The sequence below is a fragment of the Lepisosteus platostomus genome, chromosome 7 (genome assembly GCF_059453375.1).
Source record: "Lepisosteus platostomus isolate fLepPlt1 chromosome 7, fLepPlt1.hap1, whole genome shotgun sequence".
Lineage (NCBI taxonomy): Eukaryota > Metazoa > Chordata > Actinopteri > Semionotiformes > Lepisosteidae > Lepisosteus > Lepisosteus platostomus.
In genome coordinates, this window is record NC_142617.1 from 7,964,108 (window position 1) to 7,991,819 (window position 27,712).

The 27,712-nt window shown below is 35.9% G+C and overlaps 1 protein-coding gene across 5 annotated transcripts in view; it reads left to right on the forward strand.

Moving 5' to 3' along the window:
* Positions 1–658: 658 nt before the first annotated feature.
* The window catches only part of cntn5 (contactin 5), a 199,297-nt gene continuing 172,243 nt past the window's right edge, over positions 659–27,712 (forward strand). For 2 of the 5 annotated variants that reach the window (XM_088639027.1, XM_088639029.1), the window contains exon 1: positions 662–1,230. The gene's annotated coding sequence lies outside the window, so the exon portion shown is untranslated. Of the gene's footprint in view, positions 1,231–21,974; positions 22,093–27,712 lie in introns of those variants that run through there. The other 3 variants (XM_088639030.1, XM_088639031.1, XM_088639028.1) reach the window with 3 other exon arrangements.

The following is a 27,712-nucleotide window of genomic DNA, read 5'->3' on the forward strand; positions in this document are numbered from 1 at the left end:
CAATGTTGCCCTGAAGGGTCCTATGCTAAAATTTGAGGTCATGACCTGCTGATATTATTCTTAGCTGCATGAGATTTCTTACACTTCTTTCATAATCACAAGTTCTTCTTCTTTAAGGGAATCTTTAAAGTTTCTGACCTTTAGAACCTTTTATTCTGTTAAGCATTCCTTTATACCAAAGGAACTTGCTGCTACACTTCTTTATTCAGATACTGTGCATTCTGAACAGAGGTATTTATATCGACTGTTTCCAATATTCATTAAAATACTACATTTTTGTGTTACAGTTCTCACAAACTTGAATATTTTGGTGAAATACATGTTCAAACTGACATCACACGTGTTATATTATTGTTTTACAACGGCGGATCTTGTTCATTCGATTGGATTTTGCCAAGCAATCTAAAGGATTTCATTGAGTTCACTTTTGTTAATCATTTAGAATTCCTGGGTGACACGGCGAATAGATGATTACTAAAAACATGTACTGTACTCTATACAGAGAAAATGGTTTTCATCAGGCAAATTCAAGTAAATTGATTAACGGGTGATACAATTTAAGCACTTCTAAGTGACTGGCATGAGACATACGGAAATGTTTTGAAGTGAATAAATACAGTAGGTTTGATATATAAATTCTGTTTGCTCTGCAACGGTACAGTAGTATAGGAGCTGAACTATCTGTGCGTTCTCTCCCCACCTCCTCCTCCATCCAAAACAGCATCCAGACTGATACAATGCAGGGAGAGAGAGGAAACAAAATAATGGGGAATTCAGGCAGTCTCATCCGACTAACGCTCTAGCTACAAGAGCTCTGAGGGACTTAACGCAGCTCCAGAACGCACAACGATACAAAGCGAGAGACCGTAGCCAGAGAACAGTGGAGCAGACTGCTTAACAGCAGGGCATGCTCTTCACAAGTGAAGCTAATAGGATGAACACTTGCCATCGCAGTTTTTCTTTCTCTGTAACAGCATCAGATAGTGAAAGAAAGGGAGCTAGCAAGACAGCAGAGGGAAACTACAGGGCTCTGAATCGAAGGATGTACTGCACGCGTCTGCTCGACAGTTAGAGGCAGAGGACTCCCTCTGGATATAAAAGGCTACTCTGCCATCCCGTATCCCCCACCAGGCTTGAAGGCGTATTGGGCTTGTGATCGCTGGATCATCTGAGTTGGCAACACGACACACTGGGACAGTCGAGAGAAAAGAGTCTACATTCCGCTGGACGGTAAGTATCGCAAGAGTTGCGCCTGTTTCCATCTTTTTCTGTTCCTGGGGTGAAGTCAAATGTTCTGGGTGAAAAGTGTAATTGAAGCGAATAACAACTCATCTTTGACGCGTGCTTGGACCACTTGATGCGATTTTCAGTGTATTTTGATAAGATGATTTTAACAGTGGATATGGAAAAATCAGTAATAGAAGATCATTGCAGGGACTTGCAGTATTTTACAATAGGAGCGGAGCATTTTAAGTCAGCTTTATTTTACTCTCGTGAAAGTTTTTCAATAGAAACACTGTATTAGCGATTGAAAAAAATATTCTGCGAAAAGAGGTGCCTGCATTATTATTCATGTAGTTGTTGACTTAAAATATGTGACAAGATTTAGCCTCAATGCAAACACTGATTAGAGATCATTAAGGAACTGGTGATATGTGAAAGCCGGAAATAACAGGTTGTTGTCCAACTTGTTCAGCACATCATCAGCACCTTTTTGTTATTAATTATAGTACTCACTATTTCAATTTATTTTAATATACATGTACGTTTAAAGCGCATATCACTGTACCATCTGGATTAATTAATATTTGCCATTCGTTTGAATGACGTGGGTTGGAATTTGACGAATGATTAACTGGGATCTGGCTATCAAGTGTTTTTAATTGGGCCAATTAGTACAGCAGGCGTTGTGGACTTCATGTTAACATTAAGAATAAAAATTAAATAGACTAGAATAGGGTTGACAGCTAAATGTCTGACCTGTAACCGTTTATTACATTGAAAAGTGTTAGAAAAATACCTTATGAGCTTTGTCTTTTTTTGTCAATGTTACTATTCTGTAACATTTGATACCGACTTAAAGATATTGAACGCATATTTAGAATATTCAGACGGGCTTCTGTTTTATTCAGATGGGGTTGGTTGTATTGTAGTCGTAAATATGGTGTAGCTGTGAAAGGATTGCATCTACAGTATAGCTATTATATCATCATAAACTTACACCCTTCAGTGGGGGATTCGCGGAGAGCACGTCTATCACATCGACTCTTGTAGAAGACGAAGTTAAACTTTTTTTTTAGTGGAATAAATCACGTTGTACATTTGTTTTATGAGTATATGCATATGTATATATGAGTTTAATATAAGCACACACGACTAAATCGTCTGTGGTAGAAGTAGGGTAATGTTATTTACAGAGAAGCTCCAAAGATTCTGGAGATGCTCTTCGTCATTCTGCAGTTAGGTTTGCTACTGGGTACCACATCCCGATTGTGTTCCTTTATTGCTTGGCCCTCTTTAGCCACAGATGTACCTTAAGCAGTTCTGTGAATTTACATATAAAACTGCGAACTCCCAGTACGCCTGCAGAATGTGTTAACTTTTGCGGCTTCACATTATAATTTTGGAAGCAATAATTAAGCTTTGCCTCCCTGAAGTTTGTGTTTTCCTCCGGCAGAATTTCATTTGAATTTGCTGCTACTGACAGCTCGGAAACTCTCCTGCAGAATGACTTTGAAATCTACCTGTTTTTGGTCCGCTCTTGGAGTTTCAAACATAAATCGAAACGACTTATAATTGACAACCCTATGTTGTATATTACAGTTAGTAAAACTATGCGGTCTGAGGGTTTAATCTCAATTCAATAAATGTGGTGTGATCTGTAATGGGTTTGCTTGTTGATATGATTTTTAATATTTCTTGGCCAGTTTGTCGTTTCAAATCAAAATGTTATCTCACATAAGGTCACCTGTTAAATAGAGAGACTGGTTTATAATAACTGAGACTCTCATGCAGACAGATGATGAATTACAGATCTTTAAATGTCAGATCATGCTTTTCACTTTGATGGCTTAGGCTAAGTAAGATAAGACCTCTTGGATTTAGGTAAAGATTGACATTTGGTATTCCATGTTGATGTAATATTGCAATAACAGTAATAAAAACCAGGACAAAAACTGTCATCACAAATCATTTACCCTTTTCTATATGTATTCAGCAGACATTATTCAAAATTATTTAGAAAGAAAACTTTGGGCTAAGTAGATAGTATTTCTGTGTTTCAGTAGACAAAATTTCCAGGCATCTGAAGGTTTATCAATTTTCCCTCTCGTTTCCATTTTTTATTTGAAAAATATAATAAAAACAACAGTCTCATTTCTTAGTCTCCTGTAACTGCCACCATTGAGAACTACAGTACTGTAGTATCATAATATCGCTGCTGTCTAAAAACAAAAGTGAAATATTTTATTCTTATTAAACAAAAAAAAAATGTACAGTTATCCTTCGGCATTCATTAAAATACAAAACTGAATTTGATAAATTTCATAATTAGATCGTTTGTTTTTTTGCTGTAATTATCCTGTCTCTTTTCAATATGCTGTATTTGATAATTCACTACTCAAAAACAAAGTTTATTTTTTTATTTTAAAACAGTCACTGTAAGCTTACGTTAAATGTAAGTCCTCACTCGTAATGTTATTACATAAAACATAATTAACGTTTGCTTGACTAGTACTGAATCTCATCTTGATTATCCCAGTTTGTACTCAACTATAATGTAACCTTTGGTTACTTAGATTGCTATTCACAATGAAATTGAAAATTATTGTGAATATTATTTTTTGTACAATAAAGGAAAGATGTGGACATGATTTGGGGATCTTATTCTAAAACCTGCTTTCCAAATCCTGATTCAGCTGTACCACTGTCACTTCGGGTTTTCATTTCAACTGAACTTTTAATACAGTAGATTCAACTTAGTGAGCCCTTAATCAAAAACATTGATTGATTAACAACTGTTGTCTGCACTCAGTCTCCCAAATCCAACAAACTGAATGTTTTTAACTTGTTTGTGGTTCCCCTGTAGCTTTCTAAACAACTCTTATTGTTTATGAACTAATGATGTATACAGTAGATGGAGATAACATTGTCTAACAGATACGATAACCCTTCTTAGTGTTGTATGGGACCACTGGGCTAAGCATTAAAAACTGATTTAAGTGACTGATTTTTAACTGTCACTTTAAGAGCCTGACAAACTAACACATTTCAAATGGAATAAAAACTAGAAGACACAGGGGCACAGAATTAGGAAACAGTGTTTTAAACTATTGCATTTTTTGGAGATACGCTTTTAACAGTTGCTGCAGGAAGCTAAAAATCTCTGTAAAATGGGGTTCCTCTTGCAAGCCTTCCAGTATCCCCTGACACCTTGTCCTTTGAAAACCAACATAAAAAAATGTGTTAGCTCAAATCGTTTTAGCTGGCATTTGGTGATTGGTTACTGTAAGATTCACTATGTGAGGAGTTTATTTTCACTTCAAAAAAGACAACACAGGTCTTCAGAGGTAGTAGGAACATCTGGTTAGCAAACTCACATGCGGTGATATCTCATACAGGGATCTCCAGCCCTTGGCCTCATGACCCCACTGTTTGGTGTTTTTCATTCCAGCTGAGGACAGTTATGCAGTTGAACCCTTCTGCTCTTCTTCCTTCACAACTGGTCAGCAGCAGTCCAGTGCTTTCCGTTGGCACAGCCAGAACCTCTAATAGTTTGCTAAATCGAATTTAATTCAGTCATTAAGTTGCTGTTTGTAACAAAGAAACTGTGCAGCAAGGGGTTGAACAAATCTGAACCACCTATTTTCTTCTCTGGTGTTTGCCTGTGAATTTGTCCTCTGGAAGGTCTTAGCTGATTATTTTTGCTACCCTTTAGAATGTGAGCCCACTCAATCGCACATCATCTGCAACCTCTTTGCTTTTAAGCAGTGCAAAATTTAGTGATTTGTTTTTCTCACTTCTCCAGCAAATATATTTACAAAACATAGCAGTGCATATGTGTGAACATACAGTATACATATTGGTAACTTACTGTACTTAATAAGATGGCCAGTGCTGTGATTTACCATTTAACTTTTAAAACACACCCTTTGTACTAACATCACGGACCACCAGGGGTCTGTGGACCACACGTTAGGAACCGCTGATGTAGTGAATCTTCAAATCCTGAGTTGTTGTACTGTATTTTTCCACTATCAAAACAGAATGGTTATATAAGTGTGATCTTAAGTTTGTGCTTACTGTTTCGACTTCGGCCATACATGAACTTGCCCTGTTTCATAATGCGTTCTAGATTAGCCAGCCTGTTATGGTTTTAAAGTTTCTTACCTTCTGTAGCATTCTTATTAAAATTTTCTCTTAAGTTGGTAGTTAAATGAGTATGCCAGAAATATTCTACCTGATTCTGCATGAACTGCACTGTTGCAATAGAACCAAAGAGCTCTTGAGTGCTCTTAGAAGTAACCGTGCTTTACTTTAAGTTATTGTTTAAATAAAATCTGAAAAAAATCTCCTTCATCTCCCCTGAAAGGTCATTATCTACTGTGCAAACTATGTAATTCAAATTTGTATTTTTGCCTAGTAAGGTTATGCTTTCAAGATCATCCAGTTTGTTGGAGTCCATGTTTGTCAAAAGTACAGCATTTCTCACAATCCTTGTTCGTAAACCATAATAGGCTCCTGTCAGTGACCTTGTACAAACACTTTCCAAACACTGCCTCCAGCATTGTACAAATGGGTCAGGAATTGTTTAACTGGACCCTGGGAATGAAAGTAGAATCTAGTTTTAGCTTTTATTTTTTTCCAAAAGAATGTAACATGTTAATTTAGAAGTAAATTTTTTTGCTGGTTTTTATGTTTGTGACACTTGTGACACTTGACATTCTCTTTGACTCCCGATATGTAACCACTTTAATTTAACTCAGAAGGAGACAGACTCTCTTTTGATTAAAAGCTTGAGCTGACCGGGATGATGTTCTTGCAAAAAACACTGACATGTTATTTGAACATAAGGGAAGGCCAGCAGTTTCATACAGCTTATGTACAGTAATATCGCCTTGACTACAGGCCTTTTAAACACTAAATATGGATCCTAACAGATTTTGCATTTTAAAACTCACATTTGTATAACATTATGTGGATATTATTCTCCCAGAATGTTCATTCTTAGCAAAAATCATGTTAAAATATATTTTATAATGTGATCCCATTCATTTACACTATATGGGTCTAAAAAAGACAGGTTTTCAAAACAAATAACTCACTGTACACATCTTCTAAATTTATCTTGCTGCAGTTTGAGTAAAGAAATCTTAAATGTTGACATCTATAATTTAAATTTAAACATTAACCTGGAAATTGGGTATTCATACTCAATTGAAAGCCCTCTTCAGATTGTACACTGTGCTAGTCCTGAATTCTGCATTGTTTTTTTTTGTTTTTTTCTGCAGGAACATGTAACAAGAGGCAATTGAAAACATCAAGTGCTTCGATATTCATGCAAGGGCAGACACTGTACTGTAAGCAAACATTAATGGACACAGGACATAAAGCGCAGTGGAAAGGACTACTGCCTGCAGATTTCTCTGAATCCCAGGGTAGTGAGAGTAAGCATTCATAATGCACTCCACAGATTAAAATGTAATTATAAAAGGCAGGGGAATTAAATACCATGTGTTGTTCATTTTAAAACACCATTCTCTTTTATCACTTTCACAATATGTGTGCCTTGAATGGCTAATAGTCATGGTGATTTATTTTCACTGTTGATTTTTTTCATGGAACCCTGTGCAACTATAGACATACTGTATATGACTCCATGTGAAACAAAGTTTTGATTTTCAGCTTCTTTCAACTATTCTTTAATTACTTCTTCCTGAGAAAAGAAAACTCAAATGACATTGTTGCTCAAATGGTGAGGTTTAATGAGAGTGAAGGCGTCATGTAAAGTCTTGGTTTTGATAACACAACATTAGTGTTGACCATGAGGAAAGACCACATACTTTCCATTTGTTTTGTGTTTGAGACAGAGAGAGTATTTGTGTGTTTAATAAAAGGATAAATATAAGGCCACAGGGGTTATTTAGATTTACATTTTTGTTTATGTGGACTGGAGCAAAAGATGGCTGACGCAGCACTGCACTTTGCAAATCACATTCCTATACTTTTCATTATGGAGCAGCTTTATGTATCAATACATTTTATGATAATATGAAAGTAGTTTCTGTTATTAACTATTTGGATATTATGAACAACAGCTTCCATATTTTTCTTCTTGACAAAAAATTGCTTTTTAAGCTTTTGTTTTGTTTTTGGAGTTGGGCTGTGAAAGGGGAAGGGAATGTTTTCATTTTTAGATGCCTTCCTTTTAATGGAAAATAAGCAGTGAGATCACTTGTTGTAAGATGGTATACAGTACATGGATTTTGGTGGGTAGCTGCGTCAGCAGCGTAGGCTGTAAAGGAACAAGTAATAGGTTTATTCCACGCTGAAAAGAGAAGAAAGAAAACACAACGTTTCGGCTGTGGAGCCTTCTTCGGGCTTATCCGTCCACTGAAGGGGGTTACCCCCAATCCTTTGCGGAATGTTGACGTTTCATGTTCTAACCTAACACAGCAAAGAGAAGTTGCCATGGAGAATTCACGTGTTAGTCAAACTTAACTTTTTAACAGTTTTACTATTTTAGAGTAATAATCCATGTATTCTAGGTACGACGTTTTGTCATAGAAGCTTTTATTTCGTCACCCTATTTTGACTGATGAATATTCATTTATCCACGATGTATTTTGTACACGGAATACTTAACAGTACACGTATTTAATAGTACAAAGCTTTAGGTATTGCCGAGTTTACCTCATTTTGTTTACTCTGAATGGACGTGAATGAACGCATCCTTGTACTGACATTTTTGTGCTGGGTCAGACGAGAAGAAATGCATTCAGTAATACAAAACTTTGAATGAACAGCGATATTCACACGTTTTCCTTAGTTTACAAAGGAAATGCCTGTTTTGAGTCGAGCTTGCTCTACATGAATGAACACGATGTGACACTACTTTTGTACAGGGATAGACAAGATGAAATTCAATTTCATCAGACTGTGAGCGGAGAATGAGAAATTCTTTAAAAAATAAATATCTGCCGACATGCACTTACCGACTGGAAGGTTGATGGAAGGCATCAACAACAGAAAATATTATGACCCTGAGCCGTATAAACAGCGAGTGACGTCACGTTTTATAACTATGCCCTCTTGATTACTCATGCAATTTAAATCCACAATAGCGCTATGTCACAGTAGGCCTTGGGGTTTAGGACAAGGGACATGGTCTTAAAGTATTCTTTGATGTGGAACACGAAAACCTACATTATCTTCTTTTTGTCCTCCTACGTTTTTGTTTCCGGAATAAGTGTTTTTTTCAGTTGAATGATCTCTTAAAATTGTCTAATAAACAAAGAGTGATCAGCAGCATGCCTGTGTAGTGGTCAGAACCCAATAGAGGCAAAGGTAGTGCTGGAAGATAATGACAGTCACATTATTTTGTTTGTATTATATCTGGCATTTTGCCTCACACCTTTCAACTCTAAAAGATTAAATACACACATTTTCAGGACCTGTATGTATTATTTCTGCATGATCTCTTGTCACACTTATTTTGGTAAACTAACACAGGGCCTATGAATTGTACTAGGGTGTAATAAGTGAAAATTGTTCATCTTAGAATTAATTTTTCTCTACCTTAAAAGAATTCAAGGAAATGATGTACAGTATCTCCATTTCCCATTATTAGTTTATACTGAACTGAAGCCAACTGGCAGTCTTCTCAGCTGAGCTGGATTTTCTTCAAACACTGAAGGCAAATTGGATCTGTGTGGTATGGAGTATAGTCATGCATGTTTAAAAAAGCCAATGAGGGAATATAAATTACTGATTCATATAAAATACTGTTAGAAATGCATTCATATTGCTATAATATCACAAATTCTCAGTGACCCAGTATCTTTTCCAGGGTGTCTGTTTACCTGGCATGTTACACTGTAATTGGTGGTGCAGTCCAGAGTGGTTTCAAATACTGTCAAATCTGAGGTCAGATACAGCTTCTGGCAAAAGCTAAGTGAAATTGCCCTCAGTCCTTGGGGGACACTGTGAAGTTTGATACAAATGACCTTAAATTGAGGTTTAAACACCACTCCTAAACCCTCAAAGTATCATTCTACTACATACTGTAATATGCATTGCAAAGCAAACAGAGTTTAACTGTTTAAAAGACAGACAGACAATTTTCAGATATTTTCCATATTAAATATACTGCACTGAACTAAGCCTCATGATCTTATTACATTGTGTACAGTATGTAATGTTTGAATTCAAAAAAACATCTATTGCAACGTAGCACTGCAATTTATATCGCGTATTTTTCATTTTGTAAACTGTAAGGGTCTGTGTTTGAATATAATGGAATGAAGCTAATGGAATATGATATGATTAAGAATAAGACAGTTAATGCTGTCAGAACTTTTTTTTCAAACTAAAGAAATTCTAAAGTTCTGAAGTTTGTATACAATGTACATATGGTATACAGACCTAGGATCTGTATATTTTAGCAATTCAGATTGCCACAGAAATCAAATACAAATCTAAAAACATGTAAATGTGTGAATTACAATTACCCTTACAATTAAGAGTTGTTCCCAAGATCACAAACAGTATAATATTGAAAATATGTAATGCTTTTTTTCCAGACAAAGACTGGTGGAGATACAGTATATATAACCATACATATGGCTTGCTAGTCATGCATGTTATCTGACATTGTCCTTCAAGAGAAGCTTAGCAATTCCATTTTTGACAGTTTAAGGTTGCAGAGAATCTTAAAACTTTAAAATGTAAAATAATCTTATCTTAGATCACATGGCTGCAAATCTGAGTTTGGATTATTTTCTAGTAGAACCTATTTTATTCCAATGGCTGTTCATGAGATATAGACAACATTCCTTGGATTTATTGATTAAGGGTGTTTAGATGGGATCTAGTCCACCCTGAGTGAGCCAAAGGGCTGCTATAAGAGAGATATGATCAGGCTGGTTGATGGTTGTTGTGCAGAGAACACTGGGAAGAAAATATTTTATTACATGGAGGACGGAGAGGGTGATTGGTTGAATCCAGTGTATATCCACTTAAAGTGTTATTGCCAACTCCATTAGACAGAATGTGTTCATGTTCATCAGAAGAAGATATCTTATGTTTCTGAATCTGCTTGCATGTGCTGTACATGAGAATGAACTATATCTTTCTATACTGTACATGCAACTATAGAACATGTACTGTAACTGAAAAAGTCAAACTGAAAACAATGAACAAATATTGTAAATCAAGCACTTGTGTAGTCTAGGAGAATAATTGAAAGAAAGGTGAATTAATGAATCTATATTTTCTCTTGTGTAAGTGACAACCTAATGATTGATTAGAAATGTATTTAGGTTCTAAGGTATTTCTGTATGTTTTTAAAATGTTAACCTTCAAGGTCAGAGTGGAATTGCAGTTTCTGTTTAAGGTAAGTGAAGTAGTACAGAAATGAAGGTAAAGAGAAACATTTTCAGTTATGACACCCTGAAAACATTTTTCCTCAGTTATGACATTCAGAAAACATTTTCCCACAATTTAAGGGTTATTGACATGGGCCAATAGGCATGGGAAAGAATCTAATTGAAAGTGACAAATTCTGTGAAGGCTGGCCCTAGGGGAACTTGAATAAAACTGCTGCAATTCTGGCTGAGAGAGAGAAAAAACAGCATACAAAAGTGGGAGCTCAGGGAGTTGCACTGAGTGGTATGAGAATAATATGCTGAAAAAAGACGAGAAATACAGACTACGAAGGACTGTTTGTTTAACTGACCAAAATGTGTATTTAACTATGCTGGCATCCAGACAGTAATGTATGTGCACACAGCCTTGAACAGGAAAACAATACAGTGTAATTTTACCATAGTTCACTTGGAAACTATAATTTGGCAACTCCAATCTATCCACAATAATTATGTAATTAGCATTAATTTTATATACTGTATAATTAAAAGTTTTAAAAAGCTTTGCAGTATGAACATACATTTTCTCCTACCTTCTTCTAAGTGTTAGTGTTATACACCATTTAATACTTTAATACATAGGTATACTTTACCTATGTGTGAAGATAAATTAATCAGTCCTTTTAGGAAAAATAAACATTATAGTCTATGTATCACTCTCAGTATTATACTAAAGCGCACTCCAGAATAATGGAGCTGTGATTTATTGCAGATTTTTTTAAAGCAAGCCACAGGGAAACAGCATCCTTTTGAAGATAATACAGTTTCAGCAAGGTAGCTAGTGCTAGCTACATTCTAAATAGGACAACATATGGCAGGAGGGTCTCTGTTAAGCTTTAGAGTTTTTAGTTGGTTCTTGGGAGACAGAATCCAGAACAAGAAAGGCAAGCACTTAGAAATACTCAGTCTATATAGCAATGATGAAGTCGCTGGGGATTTGGTTGATTGAACCTTAGAGATTGTGTGAGGTCAGAAGAAAATAGGAAGAGTTTTGCTGCATAGAAAGAGTTCAAATCAAACGATCGGTTGCCATCAGATGTTCATTAGTCTACATTGCCCTGAAGATTTGCAGCATCCATGAAATCTGATGCACAAGCACAGTGAGCCCTGTGTGGCTGTCAGTGATACTGATATATGTACTCATTTATGGGTAGCTTCATCTTGTACCTTTGTCTGACGTTTTTGCCCCTTAAGCAAAGCCATGGAGTGTTCTCAGGTGGGTGTCAGAGGTTTCATTATGCCTTATTATCTCTTTCACAGTGTGCCAGGTCATTGGCGGGTCAGTTACTTTAACCCACATCTAAACTACGGGGGAAATGTATTTAAGGATTGCCATCAGCTCTTAAAATAAATTAATCTTCTGTAAATGTACTTTTATTATCATTCATTTTTGCACTTCAAGTCACTTATTTTTAAATGTTAATTTTCCTAACAGTTTTTGTATGTTGTAAAACTGAAATTGGGTCATCACATACACTACAGCAATTAAAGTTTTTGTTTCCATTTTAATGAGGGAGTTGCAACTGTATTTCAGAATACGAAGAGCTGATTTCAGCACAGTTTGACTTCTCTCATTTATTTTGGTTTCTGTTCTGATTTTCATAGTGAAAAACGATACACTAGAGACTCAAGGCTGGTGGGTTGATGCAGAGAACTCTTACTAACAGAGTAGATAAAAACAAACAAAATATCAAAACAATGTTGACAGAGGTCATGTAATCTCTTAGTAGAACAAAGGTAGTGTCAAATATTTTCTGTGCTCCAATAAGGAACTGAAATATAAGAACAAAAAATAAATTAAGAATGCTTACTCAGTTCTCAATCACATTAATACAATTTTAAAATGTTCCTGTCCTTTTCTTGATAGTGAACTGAGAAAGTATGTAGTCTTTGATATACAGTAAGAGAGTTCCTATTTCCTCAACATAATGCGTTTTTCTCACCTACGTTCTGTCTGCTGAAGAACTCAAGATGAAGTGGTAAAAAGCAAAGATTGATGTGTCAGAGGTCTCTTACAGTGTTTCCAGAAAGCAACAGAGTGTGCAATGTAGACGTTAATGCTCTAAAAACTGTTGTGAATGTGGCCACCCAGTCAACCAGGGGAGAAGATAAATTTCACGGGGGTGATTTTCAAGGGTTTTCACTTCTGCATAAAATTTGCTTCCCATTTTCAGGAAGCAGAGCTGGAGTGAAGTTTAAACTGCATTAGCTGAAAAATATTCGATCGGGTTCTCTTAAACATTGAAGGAAGACCAAGTCCTAGAAAACGTCTGTTCTGAAGATGTTCTGCATTGCCTTAAAGCTCCAAATCGTTTAAAGTTGAGGACCATGAAAAAAGTGTAATCAAACAAATAATGTGTTCCATTAAAAGTATTTGACACTTCAGTCACTGAAAGTATCAAAGTAAGAGAAGGAGGTGAAACAGCATTTCAACGCTGTAGTTGGATTGACAGTGTTGACATTTCAGTGTGTAGGTTATCCAACTTATTTTCATTTATGTCTTTGCTCTTTTTATGTGGTATAAATGATGTTGTTACATGTATTTGAACCCAAAGGTCTTTGGAATAAAATGTAAAAAAAATGTTTTACTGGCACTTAACAAGCTTTGAAAGTTTTCCTATCAGTTTTTTTGTCTGCCTTCAAAAGGCACCATGTGACTGAGAAATCTGAAAGGTCTCAGATAGATACAGGCAAATTAGTAAATCTTCCTTGAAGCAAAAGCAAAATAGTATGTGTACATGTTGATCTTTGTGATGAATAACACCACACACAGTAATATACTGTACTGTAGGTCATGACAGACATATTGACAGGATGAGTTTGAGTTTCTGAATTGAAACGGGAGAGCATTCTTTCTTAAACCTTTTTATCTGTTTTCCTACGAGACAGATTATAATCTTTTAATAATTGAATGTGACATGGGGTTTTTGTACATGAACTGCAGCAATATACAGTATAGTGTGATGTACTTTAATTGAATATGATTAACATGTTTGATTTTGTTAAATGTATTAGGTGGAGACATACAAAATAAGTTAACTGTCATTATTCTATTGTGGAAAAAGTATCTCATTATGATGCCTTAAAGCTAGGCTAATCTATGTTCTAAAAAAATAATTTGTATAAGCTTAATGACTCATAAAACTGCCCAGGTTAAATGAATTGATTCAATATAACATCTTGAATGTTGATCCAGGTGGATGCTGCACATTGGTGGTGGTGGAGGGGAGTCCCCATTACCTGTACAGCACTTTGAGTGGAGTGTCCAGAAAAGCGCTATATAATTGTAAGCAATTATGAATTATTAGCAATTATTAGTATTATTAATCTGTATCTCGATCATTGTGGCTTTGCAGTACTTGACTTTGATATACTAAGGCCATGCCCCTACTTAAAGGCCATCTATAAATGTTTATTATAATGGGTACAACATGAATTTATGAAGTAAAACTCAAATAATGAAATTGAAAAAAACTATTAAACTAGAGGTGTGGAAAGGAATTCCTCATTGCATTTGTACAGTGAAAGAGATATAAGAGGCTATTAAAATCATATTAAGGTATTCCATTGTGTGATGCTATTAAATAAAATGTTCAACAGATCCATCTGTAAGTGATCACATTTAGGATAATAGAATCATCTGAGTCTAATGTTTAGAGAAGCTAAGTGGTGCAGGTTTAATGAAAGATAAAATCTTATTCTTTATTGAGGTTGTGTCAGAGCTTGACAAGGCTCAACAGATCCTAAGTATGAAGCTCTACACAGCATTATGGTCTCACATTTTTAACGCTAACTTAGAATGTTCCATGTACTCTGTCCATCTAACAAGTGTGAATTTCAAACATAAACTTAGCCAAGGACCTGAAATTTGGTTCAGTTTTACTTGTGGAATATGTACAGTAGTGTTTCATCCGTTTTTTAGAGTTGTATATACAGTACAGTATATATCCCATGTGGAATGTCTTCAAACGTGGTACAGATTCTTTTTGGGGGGGTTTGTTTTAATTCTATTAAGGTTGTTTGTTTATTCAAAACTAGAACCCTTTTATGTTATTGCACTAAAGATGACATAATTAGCAGCGGATGTTTTTTCATAGTTTCAACACAGAATGCTCATGGTGCTGCAGCTGGTTTGCACAAGCAGTGGAGTAGGTCTTCTACTTGCTACTGTATGCAATCATGTGCCACAGAACGCTCCACCTTAACATAATTATTGCTTAATTTTGGGGTTTAGTTAGAACCCTTCAAATATGAACATTGTCTGTATATTGTCTGGGTCTGTATATCTTAGCTCCATTTTACCTGGAAACACTTCATTCCAACAACCCATCATGATTATACCACTCAGTCTCACCCTTGCTGGGTTGATAGTAGCTAGCTGAGCATTGTGTTTCAATTAAAATTCAGTTTTGAATGTGAAGTGTTTGTGGAACATTTCTCCACGTAACTCAATGGACTTAAAAAGAACAGTAATTATGGTTTCTGAAACCATTGGTATTGAACATAAACTTCCCAACATTAGAACATTCTTTTCACCAGCACTGCTCTAGATCCAGTGCTCTCTAGCCATATAGATAATGGATCTCCATCCCTTCTGCAGGAGAACTCAAATCCAGTTATTCTTTTTAGTCACCCTAAATCACCTGTTATTTAAAGACTAAGAACACTTAGTTGATAAATTAAGCAGGTAATGTTTCAATTAAGTTAACGCTGGTCCTTGAGGGCTGATGGATATTTTGATTTGTGTTTCAAATTATCTCTAAATTACTTAAGTGTATGGTACATGCCACTTGTTTAATTGATCACTGATAAGTTGTTGTAGGCCTTTACAGATTGATTTCAAGGTTACCTACTGTAGGTGAGCTCTTTGAGCCCAGGGTTTGACACATTCTGAACTGGACAAATAAGACTTCTTCTACAATACAAGTATACCTTATCAGTAAAAAATTATCTGTATTTAGATGATCTGTCAGGTCCAGTTTTGCCAATTGGTTGCCCAAAAGCAGCTTTAAATCTTTTTCCAACTACGATTACTTCCAAAAAACTGAGACATTTCTCCTTTGTGATGCCTGTGGCAGGATATGATTGTTATGGTGCTACAGTAAGTTGTTTGGAAATTCCATAACCCTAGATAAGATTTTCCATGCTGCGGCAGCCCTGAAGCATATGAATGATCAATGAGATGTAAGTACAAAAAATACAAATACAAATACAAATAAAAAACATAAATGTATGAGAGAAGTTTTTCATGTTTTCCTGCAGAACAATGGGATTCAAAAGTTATATAAATGTAATTCATTGGGGGTTTCAAAGCAGTTTCAAAGCATGCTCAACTGGTTAATGTAGATGAGCAGAGTAGGAGGAGCACAGTAAAGCAAAGCTGACTTTAAAAAGTTGAATATTTTTGGAAAATGCTACTTTAACATCCACAAAAGCTCTAAAATGTCAAGAATAGGAGTGTTTAAAACTTCACTTGATTCAGATGTTTTTTTCTCATACACAACTGCACAGTTATTTTGCATAAACTCAGATGTTCCCAAGATTGATCTTGACTATCACTTCATATTCCCCTGTCACTCACTTTATTATCTGGCTTTCATGCATATCATTCTGAAATAGCCACAGGCACCCTCTTGCCTCATTTGACTTGTGCCTATTACAGGATAACAATGCCTGTAAGAAAATGCGAAAAAAATATTCATTGGATACTCCAGATTAAATTGCGTTTCTCTTCAACTGTGCAATGTCACAAAGGACAGGATAAATTGGATAGCCCAAAACTAGATACTTCATCACACCTTGCAACAGGCAGATAAAAGCTTTTAAATTAATTGAGATCCTGACTCTATCCTGTCAGACTGCTTTTATTGTAAAATTGCTCCATTACTTTTTAAAACAAATTCCGTTTAAATTTACGCACTTCATAAATGCACGTGGCACTCTTGCCTTCTGAAACAGGTAGTTTGCAGTGCAATATCTTCATAATATAGTATGAATGTGTATTTCGCAACCAAAAGTAGAGAAATTACCATTTTCCTACTAAGAACATTTTAGTGCTGCCAAAACGTATGAGCTGCAGGAAGTTGCATAGAAGGTTTTTTCTTGTTGAAAAATATGTTGCTGTAGTTATATTAATTAACATAGAATAACTACTTTAACCTACTTCCATTTAGACCTTACATCTCCCTAGATGACTAAGAAGCAATAGAAACATGAGAAATATGTTTAAAACAATAATACACAACAACTAAGATGATGCATAATACAGTATCTTAAGGGGTTTTAAAGTCTTGCTTATTGGACAGCACTTCTACAAAAACTGGATTTGCCTTAAAAATAGATCTTCATCAAGCAAAACTGAAAAGGTAATTTGTGCAATCTGCACATATGAGTGCATTATTCTTTATTTAGCCTGTTCACAGGCCATTCATATTACTTTCACTGTTCTAGATTTAAACTTTAAAAACTGTGCACTGAAGTTCACAAACTATGTGTTCATTTACACCTATAGACATACTGTAATGAGCATTGGTTCTGTTTGAGGTGATGAAGAGCACGGATATAGAATCAGCCAAATTATCCCTGTAAAATAATGCAATCCTAGGACATGTGGGTATACTTGATCATTTTCTTATGTTCTACTGCCCCAGAAACCTCTCTGTTTTTCCCCCTCATTAGCTCATGTTGTTAGACACATGGTTAACAATGTGGGTAAAAGTCATTTCAAATAAGCACATCTCACATACCATGAACATGGCTATCTGTTCAAGAGCTATCGTCTCTCTGCAGTTTTATGTTCTGTAACAAAACTGACTGAAGTGAATTTACCTCTGGCTTTTAGCCATGAGGTTTTATTGCTTTGTAATATTCCTTTTAAATTGTCTGCCTGTCTCATATCTCTGATTGACATGCTGCAATCTCATAGATCCGTGACACTTTAACTATCTGGGTTGACTTTCTGAACCTAAACCTAGGAGAAATATGCAGGGAGTTAGAAATGCAGCTTAGGTTTATAGTATGGCAGTGTTCCTATACATGATAAAGCTGCATGAGGCTATCAGCTTGTTTTTATCATTTTGTATTTATTTTTTAAAAGGCAAGAAAATAACATTCCCTCAGTGGTACCTCCCTTCAAGTTTTTACCTAATACTCAAACATTTTCATATAACTGCTTTGCAGCTCCCCTGCATATAAATGTACAGCAATAAAAAACATAAAGATGGGCCAGAATCCAGTGATGCTAGAAGAGAGAATGCAGAGCATCCCAATGCCAAAAACCTATTAGCTCCAGTCAACCAGCTCTGTTCTGTCACTGCCAGAGATCCATTTTAAGATCCTCATCCAGTAGGAGTACCACGGATCCTATTTCCTATTTCCAAAACCTCTAGACCACCTCTAGACACTCCCAGAATGTGTACAAAGGTGCCCACAGTGCCCCCCAGACACAGCGTACACAGAGGAACAGGAGCTACAGTAGCATCAAATAACTGTGATGGGCCAGGTATGGTCTAAGGAGGAAATTTCTGTTGATAATTCAGTGGTTAGCATTACTGGAGGTAGATTTTGTGTTATCTCAAATATTGTCCCAGAAAATGGCCTAATCAGTGACATTGAAGTTTCTATTCCAGATTGTAACAGTTGCTAAGGAATTACATGGAAAACTGCCATAAAAGCCATATTGTACATAGCTGAAGGAGGTAGCAATATTTTAACTGGATTAATGAAACCTGAACCCAAGAACTAACAATACATACAGTACAGTATTATCAATGAAGTTGATAAAAAACCTCTCTGCATAGTGTAATAACAGAATGGCAAGGGGGAGTCAATGTCTTTAGCCATGTGTTTAAGGCGGACTAGCTGGTAAATGTTATCAGAGGTCAGACGACTTTTAATAAAGTCCATTACATTCTGGGAAACTATTTTGAAGTTTTCAGTCTGTACAAAAGCATTATAGTGTATAAATTGGCATCTGGGCAAATCAGTAATACATAATGATACTGTAACTCACACAAAGTGTTGGATCTTTATATTTTTTCTGTAATAGGGATGTATTGGCAATACCACCTGTAATATTATCATCCCTTTAAAAAGAATCTTCCTTAATGGATGTTTATATTCATTCAAGCATATTCGGATCTGATTTTGCCCAAAAAGTCAGATAAAATTAAGGAGGGACTCTTATCAAAGCCTGCAGATTTATTTTATCATGTCTTAAACCACTTGCTTTTATATCAGAAAGGGATATAAGCACCTTTAGCACAGCTGTCTCTACAGGAATAAGACTAGGCAAATGAAGAGACTGGAGAAAAAGTGTACACTTCCCCTGATCAAATTGGATGTCTGAACTGTATAAATTAGAGTACAACATGTTAAATGTTGAGTTTATCTGCACAGAATTCTACTTGTGCCAATCTAAAGGCTGGAATAACAGTAACTGCAAAACATTACTCATTACTGCAGCATGTGAAAGCTAGTAAGTGGCTCACCTGCAATTAAAACCATAATTTTATCTAAAACTATGCCTAGGACATTTGGTATAATGTATAAACAATGAATTTAAAACTTTTCTAGTGAGGTTAATGTCCCATGCAGTAACATGAGAAAAAAACTGAACCCGTTCTTGAAATGGTACTTCCTAAGGTGAAATTTAGGCAGTTGTAAGGCAAGTTCATTAGTTATCCTTAGAGTCTTTGTCTGCATCCCAGAATTTGTGTAAGTTTATGAAACAAGCCACCATTGAAATAAAGAATTTCCTCCAATTCAGCTTGAAACCTGTGTCTGAAACATCTAATTTTGTGGTAGTGTTGTAATGAAAAGCCATTGTAGAGCACATGAGCAGCCTATTAATCAGTTCAAACAATCTGTAGATACTGGTGTGGTGATCTGATAGCAACATGTATAGAACTTCCACATTGTGAACCACAGAAAAAAAGAGTATGGGAGGCAAAAAAGAGTATGGGAGTAATGGAGTATGATTTAGCTCTTGATTGGGGAAAAGATTACTCAGCAAAAACATTAAATGCAGCTATACGTAGATAGTATCTGCCAGGTCTATCCCTAGATCAAGATATACAGTTTACCAATGTACAATAGATGTCTGGTATTTGTCTCAATTGCCTTCAGTCTACTGATTCACAATGCCATTCATATTAGTTACCAGAATGATATGTCCAAAAGGGCTTTAGACAAATAAGGTAAAAAAGTCATAGAAAAAATAAACGTTTTTTTACCTTAAATATTTAAAAGCATTTGAATATATCAAGTTTACCTCTGCTTCAAATGACCCTAATATAGAAATTAAAAATGTCTCCTTGTCTAAAGAAGAGAGCATTAACTATTAATGTACAGGGCATGAAACAAGTATACTGTAGGTCTATTCCATGCTGAAAAAAAGAAGAAAGAAATCACAACGTTTCGGCCGTGGAGCCTTCTAAATGTTGTGTTTTCTTTCTTCTTTTTTTCAGCATGGAATAAACCTATTTATTCTTTCTTTGCAGCCTACGCATGCTGACACAGCTATCCACCTGAACTACTACTGTACATGAAACAAGTACAGTATGACTACTACTGTAATTAAAATCAGTTGATTGCCAAATTTCAGGCTTCAAATACCCAATACCAAAGAGATGTTGTATCATAGAGTGCAACAGCAAAATGCATGGGATTGGAAGTGGCAGAGCAGTGAAAAAAAAGATGCTTTAGGGTTTACAATTGTTGCTGGTGTATCAGTCCTGTACCCTCAATGTTGATCACGCTACATTATCTACAGCATATTATGTATTTGTAACTTAAACCATATTTCTGGACCTTGCATGCCAGTGTTTATGACACATTTGCAATTAGATTAGTCATTAGATACAGTACGTACAATTGATACCCACTCTATGTCCCCCTTATCAAGTAATGCCTTTTTTATATAGAATAACATTCCTTGTTAATATGGAAGACCCAAAATGGAATCCAGAGTCTAAAGAAAGCATGGGGCAGACAAAAGAACTCAGTGGTACAGTATGGCATGACAGAAATATTATACAGTATGCATACAAATGCAGTGAACTGATAAAAGGCACCTTGGCTTGTGACACAAACCTGGCTTTTTGTACTTGGTCTGTAATTTTTTGTGTCTGTTGATTTTTGCTGTGTCTGTGTACTACTAGTCAATTCTCTGTGGAGTCAAAATTTATAGATTTTATTTATCCTGCAATGACTGGCAGCTGCTTGGGCACTCCTAATCATATTTTCTGGTTATAGTAATAGTTGTTCTTTTGTATTTCACTGTCAGAAACACTTTCATTTATTGTAGTGAACATGATACTGCAGGATAGGGTTATTTTTACCAAGTCATTGCTAGATACTGTATGTGCTAGGGCTCTCTTTTTTCTTAGATGAACCTAAAACCTTATTTAAATTCCACCTGTAATTTGTGCTTGCCACTGATACTAACTTCTGTATTTGTCTCGATTTGTTTGTTTTGTTTAAGCAAATATGACTTGTTGGAGAAAAATCACATTTACATTATTGACAAATTAATTTAAATAACAAGAATATCTATAATGGATGAATGGCTAACATAATAAGCTACTTTTGACTATCATTGCATGCGATGATTATCATGCATGAGCTTGATTACTGGAGAATGGAATACTAAAGACAAGCCTACAGTTAGATGTAAATTTACTGTATCTATGCTTGCGTCACATTCTGTTCTCAATGCATTTTGGAGATATAGACATCTACTACTGTCTTGTGTACATTGATAACATCTTTAAATCCACAGCTTTAAATGGAAAAATTCCAAGCAGACTGAAGAACATTAATCTTTTAAAAATGTAAATGCAAACTGACCTGGATGAGGCAGTTTTAATTGAAAACAAAGAGATTATGAAGAAAAAATTATGTTCTTTTGTTAAGGCTTTATAGCTGAGTGATGCTGCAAATGTACCCAACTCAGAAGTACATGTTTGAAAAGAAGATATCTTTTTCTGACATTCACTTAAAAAAAGACTTTGACCTTCTAATTCCTGTTTTCTACATTCCCCCAGCTCTTCTTTAATTCACTGGTACACAATCTATCGTCCTCTACAATGCACTGTCAGAGAGAACTTGCCTGCTGGACCATATGGAATAATTATACTAGCAGTCCTCAAGAAAGCACAAGTGAGAATAAGAGAGAGAGTGCATAAGACAAAGCAAATTCACTAAATTAACACCCAGAGGATTTTTTCCTCCAGACCCTTGAGGAATCTGTCACACTCAGACTGATTCACTGTGAGCCAGGGTTCCACCCACTTTTAGGCATATGCTGAACCATGTTTTCAGTGTGCTGTCTGTGAAAGCTGAAGATACACTGGAGCCAGCTCCAGTTATTACCTGCAGAATCACTGCTGTTGAATAGTAGCAGGCTCTGGACTCATTCCAAACACACGCTCTGAAACACTGCAGGCAGGTTAGTGTCTTTTGCATGACTATCTCACAGCTGAATAGCCGTCTACTGGCACCTACAGGTGTAAGAATTATAAGTAGAACATCTGCTTGTTAGTGTACTGCCAATGTAATGATTTTAGTTTTGTTCCCAAGACTTTGAACAAAAGCTTACTTGTGCCATATTGCAACAGCAACTGTCTTTTACTTCTTTGGAACCTGCAGGACATAAATAATGAATTTTTGAATTAATGTACAGTACCTAGAAATTTTATTTTCAGCCTCTGGGACAGAAAGGAGAATTACAGTGTATGAATTAAAAATTATCACAACAGTGCTCCTTAAGTCTGTTTTAAGGCACATAAGTTGAATAGATCTCAGTGAATGTGACATAGATTTAAAAATACTTATAATATATACAGTATATTAATTCTACTTTTCCATAACTTAATTCAGATTTTTTTAAATTACTGTATACATACAGTTGGTATGTACTATAATTATTTAATTATACAAATGTGTTACATACTGCTACAGTATATATTTCTCATTCAATTCAACTTACGGGACCTTCACTGTGTGGTAAAAGCATATTAAAGTATACTATTTGAGTCAGGATTACTAAACTGTGTATGCAGTTTTCTAGCATATGTTTTTAAAGCGCTGATATATTTTTCTAGGTCTGGATGCCAGATCAGAACAGGATGATAATTGCTTACAGTTCTCAAAGGGTACTTTATAGTTTTAAATCTAAGACTGCTTAACATGTATGATACTTCCCTTTTTGCTCAGGGATCAAGCATGCATTAAACTATGTATTGAATTTTACAAGAAGGTGTAGAATATCATTTGCTTTTACTCACTTTGCAGTCTTTTAAAAGCTTTAAACTCATAGTCTGTTTTTTAATGTGTGATCAAAGTACAGCGATTTTAATGATAGAGTGGGCAGTGGCATTTCAGGATTTTACTTAGTCACTTGAGAATCACTCATACCACCTGCTGTAGTGGGAAAGAGACTGGTCTTGATGTTTTGGTGATTGTGCTGCTGTATGTGAATGTATGGACAGAACGTAGTCCACTATCTGAAATGCACACCCCACTTACAATAATCTGCCAATACTTTTTACTCCACTCTCCTGTCCTGGAGGAACTCCAGGAAGTGTACAGTATGTACAGTACATCAGATGTACAAGGGGACCTATAGTATAAAGGATGTTGTCAGCAGTGTAAGGACAAACCAAACTGTAGGTATAACATAAAGAAAACCCGATAAACAGAAATTGATCCTTTTGGACTTCTGAAAGTGGTGACATTTGCAAAACACATTGTTTGTAACATTTGTGTTTATTTTTAGTGTAGAAATGCTGTGAAATTGTAAATGCTCTTCCAAGTGTAGTTCGCACTGTCTACTTATAACACTAATAATACTGTATTGTAATTTATTTCGTTTACAGTATGTGTGTTGAGTGGGTTTCAGTTGAAATACTGTAGATTTAAAGGATTAAAAAAAAAGAACACACATCCCTTGATAGTTACATCCAAGAATCCTTTTCTTCAAAGGAAGAAATTGATATTTAGGCAACAGCTGATCTTGCAGAAACTGCTGGCTACACAGTAAATGGTTTTGTAGCAACTCATAAATGATGAGAAACCCTCCTGTATATCAAGGCAGATATATGGTCATATTAGCATATCGATTAGCAAAGCATTTTTAATTCAGCTGCAAATAACAGAATATGATCATTTATAATAGTGCACCACATAGGAGAAATTGGCTTTTATGAATTCACTTGGCTAAACTAGTCAATGCTTAATTTTATAATACTGGCATGTTGTATACATTTAAATTCTCATCCATACGATTGTGTTTTTCCCAGTGCTTGTTGCCTTTCTGTGGAATCAAACTGAATTAACAAGGAAATGATAGTAAATTTCATAATGTAAATATATTTGTTAATTCAGATATTATGTAATGTCATTTTCAGAACCCCAGGCGTGTATACTGGCAGGGAATAACGACACCCTATGGGGTTAAAAATCTCTATGTGTATTAACCTTTTTTATGCCCCAAGGTGTGTCATTACCATGTGTTAACGTACCCCCTGTTGCGCCTTAATGCTTAATTACAAGAAAACAGTCATGAGAAATCAAGCAGCACGACCAAAGTAAATAAGCATTTCTTGTAAAGCAAAATGTTAAATGCAGGATCATGCTCTAAATGGATTGGAATATGTTTTTTTCACAGTCATTTGTGTAAAAAAAAAGGAATTAATTGTACGGTATGTGATTATATCAAATACAGAGAACAATAATAATCTCCCATTTCTCACCCTCTCCACCAGAGTTCTTCAGGAAAAGAATGGCAGAGCTGTAAATATTTGGTTAAAATATTACATTTATGTTTGCTATAAATTAATTAGGCTATCAATGTTGACTGTAAAGTGTTTCCGATAATGTTAAAAGCATGCTCTGCACAATTCATCACATGAGGTTCACTGTGCTAACACATGTGGTCAGTTTAATATCTACTGTATTTTGTATTGGGAGGGTGTTTTTGAATGTAAAAACAGCCTATTACTGTACATGGTGTTTTGCTTAGTGGTTGTTTTAAGTCTAGATCACCTCAGTTGTGATGATGATTGGGCATGGGTAGTGAGATGATATAACTTGTCGATTGTCAAGCCTGGTGAAAATCAAGGAAGAAAAAACAGAAAGCTACTGATTTTCTCCTCTGATTTAAAGAACAATGCCATGGTGCCATCAGTATATTGAAGGTGAAGCTCAGTGAATGCATTATTGCTCACCATCTTGATCATTCATCTGCTAACCTGGCAAGATGTTACAACTAAACACAACCCATTGATGACAGGTCATGATCTGGGCAACCACGAGTCATGGTAACTCGCCAAGATCAATACGGAGGTCCAAGTGTGATGGTCTGGGCAGGAGTGTCTAATTGCTACATTACTCCACCTGTAGTGATTGATGGCAGTCTGACTGCACAGAATTACATTGATAAAGTCCTGAGAGCACACTTACTGCCCTCCTGTGGGCTCAATCCTGAGGTGACAACATTCCAGCAGGACACCACAGGTCCGCATGTTGCCTGTGTCTTGCGAGATGTTAATGTGTCAGCTATCAGCGAATGCCTGACTTGCCCTACACTACTAGTTTGTGACTTTCAGAGTAGAACCCCTGCTGATCAATCCTTTTGATGCCAAATGCTAATCAGCGTAATGACTAACTGTTCACTAAAATGTCAGGCAAAGAGTGTCCTTAAACTGGCTTTTGTGACTTAATTGCATTTATAATTGATTGGTTTCTTTTTATGTTAAGTATATGACTAGATTTTATAGAATGTATTTATAAGATAAGAAAAGATCACTTTATTGGCCTTATACAATTTCTTGCATTAGGAATTTGTCTTTTTGCACAAACCCAGCTTGCTCTCCATGAGACACACAGACAGGGAGAGAAGCTTGGGGTCAGAGCATTGGGTCATACAGCATCCCCGGAGCAGTCAGGGTTAAGGGCCTTGCTCAGGGGCCCAACGGATTAGCATTCCTCTGCCGGTCATGGGATTTGAACTAGCAGCCTTCCAGCCACAGGCGCAGATCCTTAGCCACAGTGCCACTGCTCCGCCCTGTGACATATTAGCACATGCATATTGGGTAAGGCATCATACAGTGCATCTGCTTGACTTTCTTCTTTAAATACTGCGAGGAAATGAGCATTTCAACAGAAGGGTCCAAGTCTTGTAGTTAAAGTTTTAGGGCTTGTGCAAATTGCATGTAATGGGTGTATTACCACTCAGTAATTAGAAACGACTGATTAAGGGTTTCAGTGAAAAGGCAGTACAGGGCTAGGAAAGAGTGTCAATGGGAATTTCATCTTTTTTTAAACAGATGGTGTCATGGTGATTCATTGCTTCTGATTAAGTCTGCTGCAATCTGCAAACCAGCTAATAGTAGCCAGGACCAAATTGAACACTCAGGAGGATTAACCTTTGAAGACATCTTTGTTGCAGCAATAAATTTACCAGCTCCTGTTCTCTTCACTGATTATGTGCCATGGTCATCCTTTACTTTTGGACAGTTTGTCTGACCCTGTCCTAACCCCTTGAGTGTATGTGCAACCATCACGAAGTACAACAAAGTATTACTGATTAATATTTGAAACAGATCATTTCTTACGTTTTTTATATTTGTTTTCAGTTTGTCAGGTGAACATTCTAAAATAGCGTTCCGGATAATAATTAACATTACATTATGGCAAATGCTGAAAATAGGGAATTATTATTTATATTATAAAATATAATTGTTTTAATCTATTCTTCTGTTAAAATAAAGATAATGTTGACTAACTTTGGGAAAATATGCTGTTTTGGCAAAACTTGATATTTAAGCTAACATTATAATAGAATTATGCTCTACATGTTAGATACAAAGGTAAATTTAAGTATTTCAGGTTTTTGCCAGTTTTCATTCTACTCAATGGTAAAAAAAAACACAGGTCGTGGATTTGTAATTTTTTGATTGGCAGAGGACTCAAAATATTGATTTAATATAAGTATATTAGTATCACACTTGATCTCATTTGATCTTCCCATGAACTCATCCTTTTGAGTAAAAATCAAACTTCTGTTTTTAGTGGTACTGAATCTGTATCCCATCTCTGGTATGGATAATTCTATAATAAATCTGTCTTTTTGTATTGCATAATATCAATTTTAAACACACACACACAGCAATAAACATTTTGAGGCTCTGCAAGCTGTTCTTCCTGAGTTTCCCAGGTGCTGGCACTACCTCAGAGGATCTACAATACAAAGAAAATGCCTCATGTCAGCAATTGACAGTGTGTTTTTGTTAGCATCTGGTCTCTACTGTGGTCTTCGTCTCTTACATTGTTTTATCACTTAACCTGTGAGTCACAGGTTGATGTGCAAGGCGAGGTTTTGGTTTGTCTGATTATTCACAGAAGTGTTTTTTGCACCAGATTTGTTGTGTGTGATCTGCTGAAGGGTTTTATTCAGTTAAGCTTCATGTTTTAACACACTGATTATAGAATGGGCGTATTTTTTCCTCAGATGGTTGTCACTGCATTAATATTTAAATTGCATATTTATCCCTTATTTATTAGAAGAACATCTTGATGTTTAATATTGCACCACAGGACCCATCGATACAGTTAAAAAACAAGTATTACCAACCTTTAGAATATATCCATTGAATCAGTTTGAAAACTGGGCTTCCTTCTAGCACTGCCAGCAATCTCTGGTTGTTTATTCCATTGGAATGTAGTATTTCAGAATTGAATTATGGATAAGACTGTTATAATGGGGACATACTTCAACCTTTAAGTGGTTAAGACATGAACTTTACAGCTTCAGACTTCACTTGTTCATTTGGCCATGATGAAGGAGAACAGAACAGCAAAGTCGCATCTGCTTGTTCACCTCTGGGGACCCCTGAAACGTGCTGGAGGAATCCTGCTGATGTCACCCAACATGCTGGCCCATGTGTACTCGGTGTTTATCGGCTGCCACCGAGGAAGGAGACACAGTCTCTTGAGTAGCAACAGCAGAAAGCAAAACACTCGGCTACACAGGGAATTCGAGCAGAGGAACAGGCAAGGGGAAGTCA